Source organism: Monodelphis domestica, chromosome 3 (genome assembly GCF_027887165.1).
Source record: "Monodelphis domestica isolate mMonDom1 chromosome 3, mMonDom1.pri, whole genome shotgun sequence".
NCBI classification, from domain to species: domain Eukaryota; kingdom Metazoa; phylum Chordata; class Mammalia; order Didelphimorphia; family Didelphidae; genus Monodelphis; species Monodelphis domestica.
In genome coordinates this window covers 40432915-40452625 of record NC_077229.1, presented here as the reverse complement: position 1 = coordinate 40452625, position 19711 = coordinate 40432915, and the positions used below count along the sequence as shown (strand labels likewise).

At 40.9% G+C, this 19711-nt stretch overlaps 1 long non-coding RNA gene across 4 annotated transcripts; it reads right to left on the bottom strand.

The window, feature by feature from the left end:
• Nucleotides 1-1083: 1083 nt before the first annotated feature.
• LOC103105872 (uncharacterized) lies at nt 1084-18330 on the bottom strand. Of its 4 annotated transcripts, none has more exons than XR_008917309.1 (4): nt 18181-18330; nt 16519-16654; nt 16347-16408; nt 1084-1481 (listed from the first exon to the last, which is right to left on the bottom strand). It is a non-coding gene; the product is annotated as an uncharacterized LOC103105872 (long non-coding RNA). The 4 variants fall into 4 exon arrangements; XR_008917308.1 differs by lacking the exon at nt 1084-1481 and adding an exon at nt 4347-4713; XR_466012.2 differs by lacking the exon at nt 1084-1481 and having other exon boundaries at nt 16265-16408; nt 16509-16654.
• Nucleotides 18331-19711: the final 1381 nt, after the last annotated feature.

The window sequence follows — 19711 nt, the reverse complement described above, 5'->3', positions numbered from 1 at the left end:
TACAGCTTCTGATTGGTTTTCAGAGACAGGGGTGGCCTCAAGGCTAGGACTTTGTTGGGGATGGATTCCTGTTGGAGGAGTTATCTCCTCCAATGGAATATAAAAGAGAGCCACTGACTGCCTTGGGTAGTATTACCTCAGGGTTGGACATGCCAACTGTCTATATGATCCCATAGTCTTATGAAAGGTGGAAATGGGTGCCCAGGGAGGTAAAAGGATTTCCCTAGGATTCCATAAGCAGTATGCAACAGAATTCCTTCCCAGGCCCTGCTTACATTCCAAACTGCTTATTCTTTCTCACTCTCCCAATTGCTCCTCATGTTTCTTTGCAAACTGAAAATATATTTCCCTTTTTCCAGGCCTATATGACTGATCATTTAAACTGTCATTTCCTCAGTTAAAAATCTGGAAATGGTGGAGCATGTCCTAAAAAACTGGACTGGTAAACTAGTCAGGTATGATTTCTGAGGTAGTTCTTCATTCTCTCCTTCCTCCCTTTCTCTTCACACAGGTAGAAGTTATAGACTTCTTGGTCTCTTGCCTCTGGTCTCTCCCCACTTCAATCCATCCCTCACATGACTGAAAAAGGCATTCCCTTAAAGCACAATATTCTTCAGTGGATCCCTGCTACCTCTAGGATCAACTATTAATTCCTCTGGTTGTCATTGAAAGCTCATTGCCATCCAGCCCCTTCCTTCCTTTCTAGCCTGCTTTACCCATCCTTTTCAAAGTACCTTATGGTGGTTCATCTATCATGGTCTACTTGCCATTTCTCATATGCCTGCCTTGACACTGACTGTGCCTTAGGCATAGAATGCTCTTCCTCCATTCCTTCTGCCTCTTTGGAATGTCTGATTTCCTTCAGGATTCAAATGCCTTTTTTTCTGAATGAGATGTTCCCTGGTACCACCTAGCTGTTAGTTACCTCCTCCAGGGTAGCCAGGTAGCACAGTAGATTAGAGTTCTGGGTCAGGAGCTAGAAAAATCTGAATTCATAATCTAGCCTCAGTCACTTCCTACCTATGTAAGCCTAGGAAAGTCATTTAACTGCTGCCTGCCTCCGTTTCCTTATGTGTAAAATTGGGATAATACATGTATCTACCTCCAAGGGTTGTTGTGAAGATTAAATGAGATAATATTTGTAAAGTACTTAACACAGTGCCTGATACACAGTATTAGATGCATAATAAATGCTGGTTTCCTTTGTTCCTCCAGGATTACCTTCTATCAGCTATATATGTATTTGGTATATATATTTATGTGTGTGTGTATCTTATTTATGCTTGTATTTGAATACTTGTCTCCTGAAACAGTAGCTAAGGCGTAAGCTCCTTGAAGGCAGAGACTTCATTTTCATCTTTTTATTTCTAGCACCTTGGCCAGTTCCAGGAATATTTTTATTGTTGCTCTGATTCTTCACTATCTCATGGACGACCATTTTGCCCATGAAGTTTTCTTGGCTAAGAGACTTCCATTTCCTTCTGTGGATTAAGGCAAATAAAAGTTAAATGACTTGTCCAAGGCCACATAGCTAGTAAGTGTCTGAGGTTGGGTTTGAATTCAAATGTTCCTGACTCTAGGCCCTGTGCCCTATCCATTGAGTCATCTTGCTGCCTCTCCTTGACACACAGTAGATGCTTAATAAATGTGTATTTATTGATTCTAAGCATCCTCCAAGGAGATCTTTAATCCTGGAATTCCATTTTTGGGAAGGGCATGCTAAATTAATGATCACCTATTAGGCTTTGGGGAGGTGGGAAGATCCATTGCCAATAAGGTGCTAACATGGAGGAAAATAAACATGAAAGAAGGTTTAGAACATATTGTTGTTTGATCTACAGGTGGGACAGGCTGCTGACAGTTTTGCTTCCCAAGGAGTCAATAGGAATTGGAAAGTCATAGAAGAAGAGAAATGACCATCATTATTGGTTTTCAGAGAAATATTTCAAGGTCATCAGACACAGTCATGGGGCTCAGTTTCATCTAAGAGTTGAGGTTGATTCTTTGTTACCAACAAAAAAAGAAAAAAAAAGAAAAATGTCCTTATTTTTGTTTATAACAATATTTCTCATGTATTTATAGTTCTTGAAGTTTTAAAAATTTCCATATTATTAATTTTTAAGTAAATAATCTTATAAAACCCAAATCCCAAATCATATACCCAAATAAACAAGTGATAAATCATATGTTTTCATCTGCATTTCTATTCCAACAATTCTTTCTCCGGAGGTGGATAGCATTCTTTGTCATAAGTCCCTTGGGATTGTCCTGGATCATTGTATTGCTGTTAGTAGCAAAGTCTATCTCATTTGATGGTTCCACAATGTTTCAGTTACTGTGTATAATGTTCTCCTGGTTCTGCTTATTTCACTCTGCATCAGTTCACGTAGGGCTTTCCAACTCTTTCTGAAATCATCCTGTTCATCATTCCTTATAACACAATAGTATTCCCTCACCATCATGTACCACAGCTGGTTCAGCCATCCCCTAATTGATGGACCTCCCCTCATTTTCCAATTCTTTGCCACCACAAAAAGAGCAGCTGTAAATATTTTTGTACAACAATGGCCCTTTCCCATTTTTAGCATGTGGAGTTTTAAAAATGCTTTACATATATTTGAGCCTCACAACAATCCTAGGAGGTAGGTGCTATTATTATTCCCATTTTGCAGATAAGAAAATTGGCACAAAAAAAGTTAAGAAAAGTTAAGTGGATTGGCTGGGGTCACAAAGCAAGTGTCTGAGACAGGATTCAAACTCAAATCTTCCCGACTTCAGGTCCTGTGCTGTACCACTTAGCTACTTTCTAATTTAGTGAATAGAGAATACTATAACTCAACAAGACCTCAGAGATACAGGATGTTGGAAGGGAGCTTTTCTAATATGGACAATATGATCTTCAGATCATACTTTTCTGATTCATGATCTACTCCAATATCCCAAAGGGGAAACCAACTTTCCTCTTGTCATGAGATTGGTAAATGCTGGAGCTAAGGATTTGCATCTGAATCTCTTGACAGATTTGGGAATCAAATACTGACCCAAATTCTTTCATAGGATGTCAGGGATAGATAAACAGAGAATGTCAGGGTTGCAAGGAATAGTTGGGAAGGTCATTTCTGAACACAGACTATCAGAGCTGGAAGGGTCCTTAGAACATAGAATCTTTTCACGTAGAATGCCAGAGCTGGAAAGGATTTTAGAACACAAAAACTCAGAGCTAAGAAGGAACTTAGAACCTAGAATATCAAGGCTAGATGGGGTTTTAGGACAGAGAATATCTGATTTGGGAGGGCTCTAGGACCAAAGGGAGCATCCTACTCAAAGGACTCTTGGCACATAGAATGCCAAGGCTGGGAAAACCTTCGAGACCATGGAGTCCAGTCCCCTCTGGGACTTGTTGGGGAGGCTGGGGAGGGAGAAATGAAATCTTTTTTCCCCAGCCACATCCCATGTCCTAATAATCCCTCCATCTTACTTTCTGCCACACAGAGTTTGGGGGAAGGTGGGATATGGGTAAAGGAAAGATTCTCTTCTCCAGGCTGGTATCCCCCTATAGCCCTTCCCTCCCCCCTTTATGGCTGGAACCCCTTTCACTGCTCCCCCACCCCCACATAGGCTATTTTCTCTGCCCTCCAGCTCCCCCTCGGCCTGCCTGAAAAGGTTACTGTAAACTGGAACGGAGGCGAGGGCAGAAGTAATCAACCCCCTGACTGACCTCTGGCCCCCTCCCCAGCGTTACATGGGCCTGGGCTAATACACTGGAGCCCACCCGCTCCCTGCCTGACCCCCCCCTTCCAGGTCCCCTTGCTGACAAAAGGCCTATCTTCTCTCCGCCTAAATGATTTAAATTCTAATCAAACATCATTTATAGTACATCTCGGAGCTGTCTCCTGGGAGCTGCTCCCACATGAGGTGTCGTCATGGCAACCAGGGGGTCTTGTTTCAGAAATGTCAGATTGTATTATTGTCTTCACACTTCTCTGATAACCTGGTGTCTCTCTCCCTCTCCCTCTCTCACACCAACATCCAAGCATTTTATTTCTCTCTTCTCTCCCCCTCCCCCAGCTCACCGATGTCCCCCCCAACCCAACCCTGTCCCCCCTCAACCTTTGGTCCCAACCCCCAGGAGAAAATGGTCAGCTCAGTTTCCTTTATTGGTCTCACCCATCCCAGCCCCCCAGCCTGGGCCATGAACCCCCCCCTCGATTCTGGTGCCTGTCCCTCCCCCACCTCCCCATTCCCCCTTTTGGAGAAGGTGTCCTCTCTCTCCCCACCCCCTCCCTCCGCCTCTGCCACTGAGAGCACGCACATCCCCTCTGGGGGTTTGGTGAAGAGTTCTGATGTCATTTTATTTTGCTAGATATGAAAATGAGACATAGATTTTCCCGAGATGCGATGGGGAGGTTCAGTCTGCCTTTTCAGGTTGGGGGGAGCCCAGGTCATGTCACGGTGTGTGTGTGTGTGTGTGTGTGTGTGTGTGTGTAGAGGGAGAAGGGGAAGAATTGTGGCAGTTTGTAAGCCAAATCCATGGACCATGACATCCCAGGAAAAGCTGAGGGGGGGGGCAGTTTGGAGGCTGGTGGGGAGAACTCCCAGAGGAAGAGAAGGAGAACTGAGGTGGGTTTGGGTTCACCTGAAAAGGACAGGGCAACCCTCTAGGCAGGCCTTGATCTCTCACTTTTCATTGAAGGATGGAGAGCCTGTGAGGGACTGACGAACAAAGAGACAGAGGGATCAGAAATGGATCACAACCATATCAATTACAGAGTCAGAGCTTTAGAGCTGGAAGGGAACTTGGAGGCCATCTGGTCCCATTTTACAAAGTGGGAAACTGAGGCTGGGAGAGACTAAGGCATTTTATTCAAGGTCACTGGGAATGTGTTAGAGGCAGGATTTGGGATAATAGGCTCCCAAATACAGCACTGGAAGGGACCACAGAGGTCATCCAGTGAAATGTTAAGGAACTTGCCCCAGGTCACTCAGGGACTAAACATCAGTGGTAGAATTTGAACTTAGCTCTTCCAGAGTCAATGCTCTTTCTACTATGCCCCATTTATCAAAGAGAAGATCAAAAGGGAAGGGGGTCCAGGTTGAACCATGTCCCTAATCTGATGGAGGCTGACAACAGACCACCTTTTACTACTAGACAATGTGAATCCAGAAGGGCTCCAAACCCCATCTGGGAGTTGTACTACTTTATTGAGGAGGGAGCCAAAAGCTTGGGGGGGGGTCTCCATCCCAGTTTCTAACTCAGGGAGGTGAGAGCAGGACAGGATGGCCTGAGGAGCTGGCTGGAAGCATCAAGAGGAGAAAGAACCCTGAATGTGGTGGGTACAAGAGAGAAGATTCCGGCTTTGCCAGATCTGGTGTCACCTTGGGGATTCATCTTTTTTTTGGTCTCTATTTCAAAACACAGGGCTAGGACTGCATGGCTTCTGTGGTCCATTCTACTTCTGACATCCCTTGTTCGAAGTCCCCTTCTAGCTCCAACATTCTCTTCTATAGACCCTTCCCTGCTCTGATAACCAATTTTATTGAATACTTAGGAAAAAAAGTTAACAGAGGAGACTTGAATTTTAAGGGCTAATATCCAAATAGCTCTAGAATTCTCTGTTCTAAGGCTTTTCTAGACATTCTTTTTTAAAAGCCTTACCTTCTGCCTTAGGTGCCATACAAATACCATGTATTGGTTCTATTGGTTCTAAGGCAGAAGAGCAGTAAGGGCTAGGCAATGGGGGTTAAGTGACTTGCCCAGGGCCACAGAGGTAGGAAGTATCTGAGGCCAGATTTGAATCCAGGACTTCCCATCTGTAGACCTGGCTCTCAATCTACTGAGCCACCCAGCTGCACCCCCCCTTTCTAGACATTCTGTATTGAACTTTAATATGCTGATGATTCTCTGAAGCAGTCTAGGGTCAGAACCAATGAGCTAATGAAGAACAAATGCAAAAAAGCAGGAGACACAGAATTATTAAACCACCATCCAGAATCAGGGTTACTAGCTAGCAAGGGTCAAGCTGATAAGGTCAGTTGTAGGTATTTAGCATGGTGACCACACACACACACACACACACACACACACATACAAGCCTGAAGATTTTTCTTTCTTTTCTTAATGGAGGAAGGAAAGGAAAAATGAAGAAGCATTTATATAGTGCCTACTATGTGCCAGGCACAGTGCTAATTGCTTTTATAAGTATGTTCTTGTTGGATTTTCCCAAAGATGCTGGGAAGTAGGTGCTGTTACAATACCTATTTTACAGATGAGAAAACTGAGGCAGAGTAATCAATTTTCCTACCTATAAAATGGGAATCATAACACCTGAAGTGTTTATCCCATAAAACTACTGCAATTTAGTGAGATGAAATATATAATCCTTTGCTAACCTCGAAGTACAGTGTGTTAATTATCATTATTCACCTGTCAAATAGAGATGAAGTTCAAATTCTATAACATGACATTGAAGGTCCACCATGATTGAACCCAATCTATCTTCTCAGAATTAGTACTCATTGTTCTCCTCATGGGATCATAGACTTAAAGCTAGCCTTCCTTTTACAGATGAGGAAACTGAGGCTAACAGGGGTTTAGTTACTACCCTAAGGTCACACTGGTAATAAGCATAAGAGGTAAGATTTGAACCAAGATTACCTGACTCATGGCTGACATTTTTTGGTGCTTTTGAGGTTTGCAAAACATTTTATTTATATTAGAGCATCTGAATCTTACAGCAACCATGTAAGGTAGGTACCTTTTTCTAACCTAGACTTAGAATTTCAAGTCCAGAGTTCTGACATTCTAGATGGAATGAATAATATTCTAGTAACTTTCATGAAACAGAATCAGTATTAATTGGTCTGTTTTATTCATCACACTCAATATTGTCTGAAAATAATGAGGAATTCTGAAAGGTTCCTTCTTTTTTGAAAGTTCTCTGAAAGTTTCCACCATTTTTTCTATATACATACCTTTCCATCTAGAGTAGTGCTTCTCAAAACGTGGTCCTTGCGCCCACTGGCGTCTGCATTTCCATAATAATGCTGACATTATTTCCCTACTAAAATTCTCCTCCATTTTCCAACTGTTTATTTGTGAGGCCAGATTTTTTTCATATTCTTCAACCAAAAGCACAGAATGCAACAGATTGAGGGCAGAAACAGATAGGAGAATTCAGTTTTATGTCTGTTAAGACAGACATTAAAGAGATGTTCAAGAAGATGCAAAATAGTTCTGCATTTCTCATTGAATTGTTATTTGTCTAAAAAATTTTAGAACAAATAGGTTAACATGTAATAGATTTATTTTTGTCCTTTAAAATGGAATAACAAATATTTTATAATTTGATAAGTTTTCATTTCAAAGAAAGTACATATCAATAGGTATAATACCCCCATAATCAAACGCTCTTTGGGGTTCTTGATTATTTTATAGAGTATAAAAGATTCTCAGCCATTTTTAAGAGTGTAAAGGGGTCTTGAGATCCGAAAGGCTGAGAACTATTGATAGATATATTTGTTTTTTTTTTGTATTTAAATTCTTTATTTTAATAAATTTCCATTTGAGTTTTCAAAAGTTACATGATCCAATTTGTCTCCCTCCCTTTTTCCCTTCCCACTCCTGAAGTTGACAAGCAATTCAGTCTGGATTATTTGTGTAATATGATAGATATATTTGTGCATATTGTAGTCCAGACCTATTATTTCATCAGAGTTTTCAGTGAGGAAATTCCTTCCCTCAGTACAGATTTTTAATTTAGAGTTGCCTGGATCAATTCTTTCCTATAGTAGGCTACTTCTTCTTTTGCTTCTCTCTCCCATGCCCGGAAACTCCCCTACTTCATTCTCATATGTAGAGAAGGTCTTCAATGTCCGGTCACTGGGCTCTCCCTTCTGGAGATCTCAGAGCTGAGAAGTAAAATGGATGGTCCAAGAAAGGAGCAGTCATAACACTCATAAAAATCTTCTAGATTGCCTTTCATAATGGTGCAGAAAGACCCAAGCAATTTCCTCTATATGTAGCCTAGGAATGCTTTGTCCAAGGGCAACTTTTTCCATATCCTTTTTTTTCCCTCCTCCAGTGGCCTCAAGGTCAGAGTACCCTCATTAATTGAGCCAATGGGTTCTAGAAATGGCCTTCTATTTTGTACCCAAGTGATTCTTTCTTCCTTTCTTTTGTTTTAAGCAACCCTTACCTTCCATCTTGGAATCAATACTATGTATTGGTTCCAAGGCAGAAGAGTAGTAAGGGCTAGGCAATGGGGGTCAAGTGACTTATCCAGGATCACACAGCTAGGGAGTGTCTGAGGTCAGGTTTGAACCCAGGACCTCCCATCTCTAGGCTTGGCTATCCATTCATTGAGCCACCCAGCTGCCCCCTTTCTTCCCTTCTAACTCTGCCTTTTCACTCTATTTCCAACATACCTTATTTGGTAGCAACCACGGCCTTAGCAGAACCTCCATTAATCATGGAAAATGATACCAGAGGGATACCCATTTCCTACCATATTTTGGCTTCTCTTTCCTCTGCTTCTAAGGGCTTGGTTAAAAAAAGAGACCAATGGAGTCCAAATGGACTTCCCTCTGGGCTATGTCTAGGAGCATTGAGGAACCAGCTAAGAAGTCTCTCCCTAACTTCTTTTTTAAAAATCTCTATAACATTTCCTGGGACTCTAGGACATACAGTTCCAGCCTGGCTTTCCTCATCCTCCTTGAGTCTGAGTACTTTACTCTGCTACTATTTTAAAAATCTTATTTTTATCAATATCTTGTGCTGTTAATACCGTCTTCACCTCTGTGTGGTTTTCTTCCGCTCCCCTATGCATCAAAGCCATCCCTTGTGACAAAGATTAAAAAGTAAAGATGAATGCATTTCAATGAAACTAACACCACATCAGTGGTGTCTGTCAATTTGGGCAATATTCCATATCCCAAGGAAAGCATATTCTCTCTAGAGACGGAACATGGCATAATGGTTAGAATATTGGATTAGGGTTCTGGAGGACCCAGATTCAAATCTTGCTTTGGAAAGTTATTTAACTGTTTGACCCTAGGTTAGTCACTCAACATTTCTTGACTCTGCTTTCTTATATGCAAATGGAGAAAAGCCAGTGCAGAATGGGGGAGTTGGACTTGATGCTTTCTACATTCTCTTCCAGTGGTGAATCTATGATTCTATGAATTCTCTTTCAGGGCCAAGTTTGATCATTCTAACTATATAACATTCCATTTGGTGGTTTCTTTTTTTTCCTTTCCATTGACATTGTGGTATTCCTATATATTTTCCCTTGGTTTTCTTCACTAATTTTGCATCAGTTCATTTAAGACTTCCCTTGTTTCTCTGAATCTGACATAGTTGTTTCTTAAAATGCAGGAGTATTCCATCTGCTACTCCCACTTCACTCCACAAAGGAAGGAAAAGAAATAAGGCCAACAGGAACATTTTGGTGAAATGTAAAGATTTATAATGTACTTTCTTACCATTGGACCAATGAGCTAGCTGGCATGAGTGTCATGTCAAAGACCTCTAACTCAGTATGTCTTTCTTGTCTGGTCCTCTAAGAGACTAAATAGCTTAGAAGTATAGATTTAGAACTAGGAGGCACCTAAGAAGCCATCTAGTTTAATCTCCTTATTTTATAGATGAGGAAATTGAGTCTCAAAGTGACTGGACCAAGGTAACACACCTAATAATGCCAGAGATGGGATTTGAACCCAGGTTTTCCTGGTTTCATAAGCAAGTCACCTGAACTCGTTGATCCTTAGTTTCTCCACCTTTATTAAAGAGTTAATAGTAACACCTATCTCACAGGGTTGTCATGAGGATCAAAGTGCTTTGCAAACCTTAAAATGCTGTGTAAATGTGAGTTATCACTACCACCACCCCTAATCCAAGATCAGAACTCTCTATTGACTGCTTCAAAGCTGCTTCTCACAAGTGATGAGAGGCAATGTGGTACATTAACAAAATCACTGGATTAGTTCTTGGTTCACATCTTGACCTATTTCACCTACACCTGTGTGACCTTTGGCAAATCACTGGACCTCTCTGGACCTCAGTTTTCTCATCAGTAAAATAAGGAAGTTGGACGAGAGGATCTGTAAATTCTCTTCTAACTCTAAATTGATGATCTTGGGTACGATTGTTGCTATTTGATAGCTGAGAAAACTGAGGCTGCTCACAAGGGGTCGACTAATTTGTCTACATTTGTAGCTGTATACCAACTATGAAAGTCAGACTCGGTGGTCCTAAATCCAATGGGCCACGGAAGGGTGGGATTGAGGGTGCGGCACAGGCTGTAAGATCAGGAGACCCAGGGAAAGCAATGTAGGCAAAGCATTTCCTGCCCTCCCCCATCCCCCAACTCATCCCCACCCACAACGTTAGCCTGTTTGTAGAGAGTGAGTTTCTCATTGATCGTCTGTCTCCAAGCTCACTATCTGATAAATCCAGGCAGTAGAAATGAACCTCCCAACACGCCTCTCTTCAAAGAACAAACCAGCCCTGGCCCCGGCGGTTAATATTTAACTGAATAAGGGCCATAAATATGGAAAATGGGACTTTTAATTAAATAAGCAGCTTTTAAAAGGGCCCTTGGGCTGGAGAGGCTTTTGTTTAAATATGATTGATTTGACACGGCCTTTCGCTCTTGACACACTCTCTCTCCCTACCGACAGTTACCTCTTGGCCCCCAGCCCTTACTGGAAGATGCCCAGGGTCCAGGGGCTATCCTTTCAGAGAGCAGGGGCTGGTTTTAAGTGGAGGTGAACAAAAGGGCTAAGACTTGGCAACCTCACCCCAGTTACCTCTTTTAGATCGGCTGATGAAGGCTAAGAAGTGCCAGGGCTATTGGGGTGGGCATCTGCTTTGTCTTCCATGGGGCTCTATTGTGGCATGGAGGGGACCCTGGGCTCTCAAAGGGGATGTCAGCCAAGTGTAAGCTCTGGCTGGCCTGGCCAAGCTGTAAAGCTGTGGAGTGCAGGTCTGATGAAAGATTATGTGTTTGCCACCTGAGGATTGGCCATGATAAATTTAGAGAGAGTTGGGCCAAAGGAGAATTAACTTTGGAAGTGATGGGGTCCTGTAGCAATTCTTGAAAGTCACTTAGTAAGGCATGGAGGGATTGACATTTGTGTTAGTGGACTCAGTATCCATTCTTATACCAAACATTTAGTGTCCAATATCAACCCTCTCTGGGCCTCAGTTTCCCCATCTGCAAAGTAAAGAGGAGTTGGCTAAGTCCATTTCAATTCCAAATCCCATCATCCTATGATTCGGCTACTAGGTTTCTCCACCTAAAACTGAAACTTGGACATAGATGAATGACTCACTTAATGTCACATAAAGTTAGAGCTGAGGTCAGGTTAATAATATTATATCAGTATATATAATATAGTATATTAATACTATAAGAAGAAAATGGTAGATATCAATTATATGGTACTTTAATGTTTGCAAAGTGCAATGTGTGTGACCCAGGATAAGGCCCTAAATCTCTGCCACCTCAATTTCCTCAACTGTAAAATGGGATTAGAAAGTTGTTGGGAGGATAAAATATTTGTAAAGTACTTAGCATAGTTCCTATGCCCATAGCAAGTGCTTAATACATGCTTGTTCCCTTCCCTTTTTTATTTTTACATAAATGATTTTTATCTTATCCTTGAAACAACCCTGTGTAGCATGAATTTTGTCTTCATTTTATGGATGAAGAAACTGAGTCAGAAAGATAGAATAATTGGCCCATTATCAGAGGCAGAATTTGAACTCAAGTCTCTGATGATTCCAAAAGCAGCACCCATTTGAATGCTTCTTCTTTTTAATCTATGACTCTAACTCAACTATTTGACACAAATTGAGTCAGATTTGGTCTCCCAGCTATGCTAGTACATTTTACCATATATGCCCCGGTGGCTACTCATTATATTAACCACTTTAATAATCATATGTAGTAGAATTCACAGACTTTAGGCCTGGTAGGGACCTGAAAAGTCATGTGTGGAGGTCAGCAACTTTGCTATTGGCAAGTCAGTGTTCATCAGCTCCAACCAATCCCCCCTTTACCCTTACTCCTACATAGTTATTTACATGAATCATGATTGTCAAGATAGGAATGGAAAGGAATTTTTGTACTCTAATAAAAATATCATATGAGTTCAAGAAATAATAACTTAAACAGATTTGGCAAAATTCAAGACTGACTTAATGTCTAATGGCTGGTTACAACATAGATCTGAATCACAAAAGAGCTAAGATAGCTCTTGGGACTATGAGCTAAAAGTGCTGATAGATCTTTCCCCATATGGAAAAAAATACAACACAGCAGGTTTAAGTCATAAGTGGTACAGAGCATCCCAGGCAATAAAGTACCAGCAGATGGCAGGGGGAAGAGTGGAGAATAGCCCAGCACAGCACCCTATGGCAGGTGACATTGGTTCTGCATAATAAAGGAAGAGGTTTTAAATGGAACAAAGTTCTAAGAGTAAGTGGTTCTGGATGCCCACATGCCTTAAGTCCACTCTATGTATACGCCCTGGTCACATATATTTCCTAGATATTTGTCCTCTCTTATGTTTTTCATGATGTAGTGGTATAGGAATCTATAGGAAAAAATACTTCATGTGCATGAAGTTGAGGGAGAATTTTTGTGTCATTTTTAATTATGCATTTAATTAAATATACTTTTCTTTGAATGAAGTTGGTTTCTCATTATTTTGATAAAAGAAGCATCAATGGGAGTTCACCAAGTACAATTTTGTGTTGAGACTGACCCAAAATGTGATTTGAATTAGGAATAAGTTTTGAAGAATACATGTATGAGGAAGAGTCCTCTTTGAATTTTCTTGACCCTGTATAGATTAGCAAAGGATCATATATACTCACAGGTTGTCCTTTGGTTATTCCTTGCTACTGCCATATGGCCAATCCAGATTTTCTTCTGTTCTTGCTTGCCATTGATGGTATAATTTATATCGCTCCAAAAAATTCCTTGTGATTTATGATGGCTTTCTTCAAGACTCATCTTTGATATTCTGCAGGAGACCTTTCCAGGGCATCTCCACATCCCAAACAGCTAGTATCTTCCCTTTAAGATTGCCTCCCATTTATACTGTCTCTAGCCTTTATATGCCCAGTAGTTTGCATTTGTCTTTCTCATTCGAATGTAAGCTTCTTGAGGGCAGCGTCCACATTTTTGCTTTTGTATCACAAGCACTTAGTGTAATGCCTAGTCCTTAGTAAGTGCTTAGTAAATGCTTATTGATTGACTCATGCCCACTTTGCACCTCTCTACTGCCCTTGGGTGATCAATGATAAGCTTTATTCAGTGCTCAGATTGCTTTGCTAGGCACTGAATGAAATATAACATTTAGATAAGACATGTGCATCGCAATATAGCAGGGGCAATAACAAAAATCTGTAAAGATACTGCATAATGTTAAAGGAGAAGCACATTAAAGATTTATGCAGCAGAGAGTTAGGTGAGATCCAGGAAGAGTGTAGTTAGTGAGTGAAGAATTATAGAAGGTCAATTTGAGGAGGTGGCATTTGAGTTGCGCTTTAAAGAATGGGTAGGAATACAACAAAAAGAAGGAATAAACAAAAACAGGGGAAGAGGTAGGGGGAATTGAGAGTATGGGGACCCACCTGCTCTGGATAGAAAATGAGTACTTTGAAGAGTTAGTAGTATGAAATAGGATTGGGGATATGGGCGTGGGGGCACAAAACTTGTAGGCATTGAATGTCTGCTTCCTTAGTGCTTACCTTCATGATCTCTACTGATTGTTGAAGATACTAAAACAAAAAATACAATTTTGGGTTTTAGATTCACCCTTTGGAATCTGGCCACTTTCTCCTTTTCTCAGCAGTCCACACTTGGTCCCAAATCTTGCCTCAGATACTTATGCAATCTAGTTTTCTAGTCAAATCTAGGATGTTTTGCATGATAATCTTGAAACTGACCAAAAGGTTGGTTGGTTGGCATTCTTTATATATTGAAGAGGACCAAAATGACATCACTATATTGGGGTGAATGTACAGTATGTTCAACTGTGCCTGATCAGACCAATATGAGCTCAGAAGACTCTACCACAATTATTTGGGCACAAATAATCCATATGAACATTTGGGAGGGAGGAACTGGTGGAAAGAATGCTTGCTCAACACTACATGCCTTTGTGTGGGGTACAGAGCTTTAGAGAGATGTTCCTTGGAAACAATGAGCCTAGGCCTGATTTCCAGCTTCCTTTCTTAGAAATTATGGGGAATTTCTCTTTGAGTGAGATCTTGGTCTCTCTCGTGGTTGAGTTAGAATTCCTTTTCAGTCTTATCAAGAGAGCTTATTCACCCTATATATCTTCTGGCGATCCTATTCAAATTCCCTGTTTGTTATGTGCTTGGATTAACTGGTTTACTATTTTCTATCTGTGATTATATTTTAGGTAACCAGCATTTGAAGGCAGATTGGTGGCTCAGTGGAGAAGGATGCTAAGCCTGGAATCAGGAAGATCTGAGTTCAAATTTGGATCTCTTCTTCTCAGACTTGACCAAGACTGCAGAATATTTCTATCCATGATTCCTCATGAACTACATGTTGATAACAGCCATATAAACATATATGCCTTAGATAAATATACACATTCTTTATGCTCACTAGCAATGTAGTAACCTTAGAGAGTAAGCTGCAATTATAGCTAGGTAGCACAGTGGACAGAACCCTGAACCTGGACCAGAGTTTAAATCCAGCCCAGACACATTTATTAGCTTTGTGACCATGGGCAAGTCACTTACTCTCATTGCCTCATGCAACTGTCTGGGATCAAAAGTTGCAGAGAATAGAAGGGGTTTACTTACCCAGGAGATCCCTATACCAATGAAATCATAGATCCAGTACCTATCATTATTTCAAAGGAGACTTCAGCTTCTAAAACAGAGATTACTGTTATTTTCTGCATGTTATGTGGACCTCTTAGAGGAGGGCACAACAAGTAGCCAGGGACTCTTTCTCAAGGTCTTGGAATAACAACAATAATAAATTAATAATAATAATAATAACTAGCATTTATATAGTGATTAAAGGCTTCTAAAGTGCATGCATTATCTCATCTGATCTTCACAACAATTCTGTAAGGTAGGTACTATTATTATCTTCTTTTTTACAGATAAGGAAACTAATTTTCTGAGTGGTCAAATGATTTGACAAGGATCACACAGGCAATAATGTCTGAGGCAAGATGTTTGTTTGGATCTGGGTCTTCCTAATTCCAAGCACATGATCCATCTCTCATGCCTCCTCACTTCCTTACAGCCAAGAGTCTTAGCACTTTGAATAATTCCCTCTTGGGAAGTTGTCCTGTCCTGTCTGGAATGTTATATAAGACTCCTATGATCCTTTGCTTTAAAGGGTAGCACTTCGATTTCTCAAAGGCTTCACCTTCAGATGAGGTCACTGCTTAAATTTGAGAACTAATTTTCTCTAAAAAGTAGAACCAAAAGTCTTGAGGTTCAATAGCAATGATCCTTCTGGGCCTGTGGGACTTGGGCTCTTCCACTCTCTGGGCTTGGGCATGTTCTTATCAAAGTCACGACAATAATGGCATTTATATAGCCCATCTTTTCTGCTTTACAAAGTGCCTAAAGTCTTGAGTCATCTCATTTGTGCCCCAACCTTCAGCATAACTCCCAGTGTGAGGCAAGTATCATAGGCATTATCTCTTTTTTGCAGACAAGAAAACCAGGGCTCAGAGAGGTTAAACAACTTGCCTTTGGTCATGCAGCTACTAAGTATCAGAGGTGGGATTCAAACACAGGACTCTCCTAACTCTATGTCCAGTTTCTAAGTGCTCTTGGCAGAGCTCATGTGAATGAATACCTAATAGAATTTAATTTCAGAATAACGAAGACTACCCATCCAGGCTGCTAGTTTAGATTTTTCTGAGTAGCTTAGAAGCAACTAATCAGAATGGAAGACTAGACCTGGATTCAGGAAATTTAGTTCAAATCCAGCATCAGATACTTTTTTTGTTATATGATCCTGGGCAAGTCACTTCATCTCTGTCCACTCCAGTTTCTTCATTTAAAAAGTGGGGATTAACAAACCTATCTCATAGGGTTGATTGTGAGGATAACATATTTGTAAAATACTTTATAAAACATTAGAATTCCATATGGATGCTATTATTGTTGTTGTTTAACAAAGATATAGGTACTTTTAGTATTTGCCTACTTTACCTGCTGAGTTTTAGAATGTAAGCTTCTTAAGAGCAGGAATTGTTTTGTTATATGGATGGAGAGATTTGGGCTTTTTAAAAAAAGCCTTAATGTATTTTTAAAATCTTAACTTATGGCTTACACTTTTTACATAACGTTCATTTCTGAATGACTCTCTCCTCTTCCCCATCCAGCAAACTATCCCTGTAACAAAGAATGAAAAACAAAGAAAAAGCAGTTCAGAAAAAAATTACCAGATCATCAAATAAGTCTGATGGTATAATATTCAGTGTTCCATAAGTACCATTCTTCACCTCTTGAGAGGAGGCAGGGAAGCGCATCTTCTCATCTCTTCTCCAGGGCCAATAGTCATTATAATTTCTTAGCATTCTTTCTTTTCCTTCTGTTAATTTTGTTTCATTTCTTCAGGCTATGTTGTAGTTTCAGCACCTAGGATAGTGCCAGACTTGTAGTAGGTACTTCAATGAGTGAGTTGAATTGAGGACAGAAGCTTATAGTGGAAAGAGGACTGACTCAGATGTCAGATGACCTGTATTCAAATCCCACTTCCAATAGTTCCTAGTTATGGGCCCTTGGACAAATTATTCCCTGGCTTTATTTTTTTCACTTGTAAAATGAAGAGATAGGACTTATGGCCCTCTGAGGTCCTTTCCAGCTTTTGAGCTGTCATCTTATGAATCTCCCTTCTGAAAGAAGCCCTTCTATTCTGTAGAAAGAGTAGCTAGAGACCTGGATTTCTAGTTTGAGTAATTGAAAAGCCAGTAATAATGGTGAAAAACAGGTAATGAAATAACTCATCCTCTTTTTGGCAGTGAAGAAGGGGCTGCCTAGGTCCAAATTTTGTACACAGAGTCAGACATATATCAGGCATTTTGCTTAATTGTTGATTGTTAATGTTCAGTTCTAGGGTAGGTATTTCCAGAAATTATTGTGATGTAAACAAATTAAAAGCATATTATATAGCATGTATGTACATAACTGTTTGTATGTTGACTGTTTCATTAGATGAGAACTCCTTGAATGAAGAGATTTTTTTTTTGGCCTTTGTTGTATCCCTAGAGCTTAGCACAGAGCCTTAACATATGGCAAGTGCTTAAAGAAGTGCTTCTCTTCAGAAAGAGAATCAGAGATAGATAGATAGATAGATAGATAGATAGATAGATAGATAGATAGATAGATAGATAGAGACAGAGACAGAGAGAGGGGAAGAGAGACTGAGAGACAGAGACAGAGAGAGAGGGGAAGAGAAGCAGAGACAGAAAGAAGCAGAGAGAGAGAGATAGAGAGAGGCAGAGACAGAGGGAGAGGGGAGAGAGAAAGAGACAGAGAGAGATAGAGAGAGATGGGGGAAGATTCTTGTCCCAGTTCTGTTGTTTAATCTTAAGTAAGTCCCTTTCCCTCTCTAGGCCTCAGTTTTCCTCATGTGTGTCAAATAAAGAGGCTAGTCTGGGCTTACCTCTAAATTTCCCTCCATCTCAGAAGTTCTATGATTCTTTGAGTTTTCAATTTATAAAGTTGCTACCACTGATTCTGGCTGACTCTTCTCTCCTTCAAAATAAAGCTTCAAGTTGGTACTGATACCCTTGGCCTTAAGGACTCCCCATGAGGCCTAGAAATACTTTGTTCTCCATCTCACTCCCATCACACCCCCAGAGGCAATCTGACTCAAAAAGAAATCCAAGTTGGGAAAATGGAAGTAAAACTTCAAGAAGGCCTTGAAGCAGGGAAGGAAGAATGGAGAAATCAATAGAAACAAAGGAAGATGGGGGAAAGGGAAAGAGGGGTGGGTAGAATGGCAGGGTTTCCAGCCAGGCAGATGAGAGACAAGGTTAGCTCTCTGCTGCTACTCAGTATGCAAGGGAGCCTGCCAACTCCACATGAGAGTACCCAGGCAAGTTGAAGATATGTAGCAGCCTCCCTCCATCAGGCACCCGCCACCTGCAATATTTCCTCACCTCCCCTTCAGCAGCAGTAGGAGAGGCCAAAATCGCATCCCCAGACTATTGGCTCCAAGGACACCTGACAATACTTCGCCCACCTTGACCTCCACCCATCGTACTCACCCTTGTGGAGAGGAGGGGGGATGCTTTTTGGATGGGAAAAGCCATAGGGCAGGGGTGAGGGGGCCAGTGATTTGTGTCTGTCTGTGACATCATGCTCACTGCCATGGCAACAGGCTTGGGCTGTCACAAGGCTCTGTGCAGGTGCCTGGGTGTCAGTCTAGAGGAGATGGAAGCCCAAGGCTTGTTGCCTGGCTTTGGAGGACATTGTTGGCACAGATGGGCAAGGACATTTCTGAGAGCAAAAAAAGTATAATCATGTATAACAAGACTGAGGTTGGGGAGGGGGCATTTAAAAATTCCATTTTATTCAATTTGAGAAACACTTTGGAGTAAGTGAGCTTGAAGTCCTAGCCCTAGACCAAGAGGGAGTACATTTAATATCTCAGATCAGATTGGAGAGCCTTGCCCCTGTCTTGGTAGGATTCACAGATTACAGAATTTGAGAGCTGGAAGGGATTTTAATTGCCATCCACTCCAACCCACACCTAAAAAGGAATCCTTACCAGAACCCCCAATGAGTGATGGTCCAACCTCTGTTTGAAGACTTCTAAAGAAGAGGCACCCAAATCTCCTTGAGGCAGCCCATTTCTTGTTTGGACAACTTAGACTGTTAGGAAGATTTTTTGCTGCCTGAAGAGGATGAGAAGCCCAGTTTCCTCTAAGATATAGGTTCTAGGATTACCTTGAGTAGTGTCCTTCACCTCTTCAAAGGAGGCAAGGAAGTGCATTTTCTCATCTCTTCTCTAGGGCCAATGATCATTATAATTTCCTAGCATTCTTTTTTCCTCCTGTTAATTGTGTTTTATTTCTTCAGTCTCTGTTATAGCTTCAGCACCTAGGATAGTGCCAGTCTTATAGTAGGTAGTAGGAGTCAGATTAGTATAGTGGAAAGAGTACTGGATTTAGACTTATCAGATATGGGTTCAAATCCTCAACTATTAAGACTCTCTTGATGACTTTGGATAAATCAATCCAGCAATAGGAATTTATTACACACCTGCTATGTGCCATGTACCATGAAGACAAAAGGGAAACAATCCTTTCGCTCAAGAACATTTTAGCGGAAGTTTTAACCCTTTATTACATGTGGAGCCCTTCTCAGAATAGTGTTTTTAAATGCACAAAATTAAATGTATGGTCAGAGCAGCTAGGTGGCTCAGGAGATAGAGTATCAGACCTTGGGATGGTGAAGTCTTATGTTCAAATGTGACTTTAGACCCACCCTAGCTATGTGACTCTGTGACCCTGGGCAAGTCACTTAACCTCCATTGCCCAGTCCTTACAGTTATTCTGCCTTGGAACTGATACTTAATATATATTTATGTATATGTATAATCTGTCTTTGGTCTCAGGTTCCTATTTGTAAAATGAGGGAATGTGATGTAGTGAATAGAGCAGGACTTAGAAAGACCTGAGTTTGAGT